The sequence below is a fragment of the Halyomorpha halys genome, unplaced genomic scaffold, assembly GCF_000696795.3.
Source record: "Halyomorpha halys isolate HHAL.00 unplaced genomic scaffold, Hhal_1.1 Scaffold1276.1, whole genome shotgun sequence".
Lineage (NCBI taxonomy): Eukaryota > Metazoa > Arthropoda > Insecta > Hemiptera > Pentatomidae > Halyomorpha > Halyomorpha halys.
In genome coordinates, this window is record NW_027106957.1 from 124,206 (window position 1) to 128,758 (window position 4,553).

A 4,553-nucleotide genomic window follows, 5' to 3' on the forward strand; every position below is an offset into this window, starting at 1 on the left:
AGATGTCCTTGAGGATGGCTAAAATGGCCGAAACGTTGGACTGATGAAATAAATAAGTGTTGAGACAAAAAAGGATACAAGTTTTGATTTATTTAATAAAAAATTAAATTAGTTAAAATTGCAAATAAAATTCTTATATTAAATTTAAGTTTCAGCCAGTCAGCGATCGCTGGAGCGCACTATATATATAGTTAATTCATCAGTCTCTCAATACTAAAACAAAACATCTTGTAAATAAAATCTTCGATGTTATTGTAATGCAAAACTCATTTCTCTCTGGATAGAATTTCATAAAGATGAAAATTTGTAATTGTTATTGGATTAGGTTGATTAATGTCTGCTTACCTATCAGTTGCTTAACGACTCTCAAACACTACAGTGACAACTGTCAATAATCTTGGAATCAGCTGAAATAGGTCCGCTTCCCCTGAAGATCTGCACGGTTCTGACCTTCAGTCGGAAATAATAGCGGACGACTCCGAGGGGGGTTATATTAGAGACTACGTCTGATTCATTATCTCTGTTTACATTATTGCAATATCTTACCATTTCACTGGATGGCTACTCAGTCAAGTGTACGGCGATATATAGCAGGATAAAATATCTAGTTTATCTATTAAAATCCCCACTATCTAACAAAATTTGTAAAATACCGTATCCTGTCTTACAATATCTTTTAATAATGTTCCCTTATCCTTGTGGAATGGATCCCCTACCTAGAACTGCATCTGGACGAACGACTGACATGGATTCCTAATACAAGAGTGAAAAGACAGGAAACTGCTCTTCGTTTCCAACTATTACAACACTTGCAGGACTAACAGTCTGAACTTCTAATAAATTACAAGAGACTCATTTACATGGCCAAAATAAAACTTTTTGGACTTAGGAGTTGAGCTTTGGGCTTCAATTCCTCGGATTCCTCTCGTATCCAATATTTACGATCCAAAATACTTAATGCTCTTTAGATTGCCACAAATTAATATACCACTAGGACCAAATGTTGCCGATTTGGCCAGAACTAGACATCAATCCTTCCAAGATAAACTTCCAACCCGCCTGGTTTTAACCTTGCTTCCTCTTCAATCATCTAAAAATGTTATTGGAGTCCTACCAATGGATATATTCTGTAATGTTAGATGCAATTGTAATATAACTCACATCACATCCACTAGTTGTACACTTACTTAATACAAAATTTAATAAATAAATGCGCACCATCACACAAATTTCACTTAGCACTACCCTACTTAGAGTTAAAATTATTCTTTGCTAGTTTCAGAACTGATATTTCTATATCAGTCTTTTATGCAATCCTTTCTGGTACTAATTTTTCCAATGAGCTTGTCAGTTGACAATTCGATCAACCTCCATTTCAACAGTTTTTGGAAAAGTATTTTTAACATTATTCATCGTAACAAAATTTTAACATTTTTCTTTGATGTGAAAGTCAAAAATACAACAGTTTAATAAAATTTACATAATTGCTAAATTGTTATAAAACCAGTATCGAACAAACTAAGAATGATTTTATGGATTAATCCTGTCAACTGAAAAGCACTATTCAAATATAGGGTTAGTGGAATTATAAAACTATCTAATAACTAAGGTGATGAAATCAGTGAAAATCTGAAACCATCGTGCATGCACTCGCTCAGTCAAACTCATATTTGAACAATCGTTCTATTTACACATTTTTCGCCTTTTCCCTTACATTACCTTCTACAACTATCTATGTAAAATATAAGTTTTCTAAAATCTTTGGCTTTCCAACGACATATAATACGTCTCACAAACCTCATTTCCAGAAATGTGTTTTATACCTTGAATAAATAGTTTCTTCCCACTTCCCTAAGTTAGTTATCAAATCCTTTTGCAGCTTATATTTATCCGGTTTTTATTAGTATTGACAATGTGAGATAGTTAATTATTTCCAACAAACTAAAATAAAGGTACTTAAAAGGAAAATATCCGTTTAAGCCCTGTCAGACTAATTCAATGAGGATAAAGCCTGTCTGATATTAAATACCACCTAATTTTACATTAATGTATAGAGTTTAATCAATATCGTTAGAGCCGTTTTTGAGAAAATCGATTCGAGTAAAAATATATACATATAAGGCAATCCACTGCGAAGGTGATGTTTGCTTATGCATATTGACTGTCCACTCGGCAACATTCCTAATATCATCACATTTATACTAAAATACATAAACCGATTTCATAGCAACAGTTAATATTAAGAAATATATATCAATAAAATAAAATTGAGAGAGAAATGAAAAAAATATATTTACATTTTTACTTGATATCGTTAAGTGACATTAATTGATGCGGTAAAGATGCAAATTGATCCCTCACCATGGTTAGAGAATAGGTTGGTCGTCTGTAGATAACTAGGCAAGCATCACCTTCGCTGTCGATTACCTTAAAAAAAAAGTGTGTCCCAACCGTAGTCTGGTCAATATTCTTCGTGTCATCTGCAGCTTTGGGCAGATATCTTCTTTGGAAGTACTGTACTCTTAATTTGTTTTCTGTTGTGTTGAGCGAAGTTGCCTGCCATTCATTTAGTATGTGTATTGTCTTTAGAGGACAAAGGTAGCAATCTAAGCAGTCAGTTGGCGGGATCAACGGTGAAGCTTTTGCCGCTTGGTCAGCTTTACAATTGCCCGGAATGTCCTTGTGTTCTGGTATCTAGATGAACAATAAGTGCGATTAGTCCAATTTAGCTTAAAGGTTATTTTAAATAAGTACTCCGATAGGATGTGTTGTATATACGTTTTCAATAGTGACAATGAGCTCATAAAATCTGGGAATAGTAAGATATGTATAATTTTTGTTTGTTCCATAATAGACTTCCCGTAACCCCAGGTAAATTGCTATTAGTTCTGCGGTGGTGTATATACCGGAATGGTGTATTCGATCTAATAATTTTAGTGATTGGAGAGGTTTGTCGGGGGGTGCGGTCAGCAAAGAACATAAATAAACAAAACAATATTTATTTATTTTATACCGACGTTTCGACCTGAGTTTCAGGTCTTCATCAGGGAGTAAGGCGTAGAAGCTGGGCCAAAACTGTAAAACTGCTTAGACTGCCCCCTACCTTTGTCCTCTAAAGACAATACACATATTAAATGAATGGCAGGCAACTTCGACCAACACAACAGAAAACAAATTAAGAGTACAGTACTTCCATTGAAGATATCTGCCTAAAGCTGCAGATGACACGAAGTAATATTGACCAGACTATGAAAGAAACGTCGGCATAAAATAAATAAATATTGTTTTGTTTATTTATGTTGTCCTTTGCTGACCACACCCCCCGACAACTTCTCCAATCAGTAATCTACGGTCAACTATCTACACCTCATTAATAATTTTAGTGCTCTGGGTGAGGAGTACTTTTAAAATATTGAGTGTTTTAAAGCATTTTTCAAAGAGATGTGGTGGATTCAGGTTAGCTTTTGGTAAGCTGGCGTGAGCGAAGCAAAGAGATTTTTGAAATAGATTTGCCACTGCTGAAATTGTTATTTATATTTTTGTTTCTCCTTTATATATATTTGGAACCCATTTTTGTTAATTTCCTATTTTATTAATCTTCAGTCGGTTTTTATATTTATTTTAGTGGTAAATTCATTGGAAATCCCTCACCTAGATTAACAGTTGTTGATTTTTGGATGTTGAAAAGTGTTTTCTTTTTTGTTATAAATTTCTATTCTTCACCTTGAATGTTTCGGACTTTGCCTCTTGATTCTGATAAGTAAAGATTATAAAAGGAAGTCGGTTTATGAATTATTTCACCCAATATACTCACCAAACCGTGTTGTTAAAAAACAATACTTTCTTTCCAAAATACTGATGATCCCTCTGGTCCTCCATACGATACAGCGATATCGATATATATTTTTTTCTCTGAATTTGAAATATTCAAAAGATAGTAATGTGGACTAGGTTACCTACTCAATCGGGGTCGTCCTTTAGTCTGTCCCAAAGCTAGTAGAGCTGTCACAAAGCAACCCCATTCTACAAACAAAGTCTACAGAATACCTCAAATACAAGATAATCAAAACTTTCTTTTGTAGGATGTGCCACTGTTGAATCAAATCAGTGATGTGTTTATCTAATATTGGAGTCCTTGTACAAATTTTAAATAAATAAAAATTGAATTTTAAAAAAATTAATACCTAGGGATTAGTTACTGAAAATAATAAAGATAGTAGTTAAAAACAAATTTCTTGAATTGCAGATATTCCACCAGTAACAGGCTAGCAAAAGGTCGATGTACCAATATTTTTCTGAGGTGATAATTTTAAAGGACTTTATAAATTTTTAATCTCAGAGGAAAGAATAGTCTGACCATGATAGTAATTATGAGACGTAATTAAACACAAAATGACTAGGTATTTGAAAAAAAAATGAATTTATCATGTGTTTTTCCTTTAAAGAAGTTGTTAAAATTGTTTGTTTCGGATGAGTAGTTTTTCTTTTTTTTTTCTAGATTCCCTTTTACAATTTTTACTTTCGTTCAGAGTCGGAAATGGCTGTTAATATTT

General features: G+C 33.2%; 1 protein-coding gene across 1 annotated transcript in view; it reads right to left on the reverse strand.

Moving 5' to 3' along the window:
• Positions 1–503, reverse strand: part of LOC106689083 (probable cytochrome P450 6d5) — an 8,434-nt gene extending 7,931 nt beyond the window's left edge. The window contains exon 1 of the mRNA XM_067045253.1: positions 346–503. The gene's annotated coding sequence lies outside the window, so the exon portion shown is untranslated. The remainder of the gene's footprint in view (positions 1–345) is intronic.
• Between the last annotated feature and the right edge of the window lie 4,050 nt (positions 504–4,553).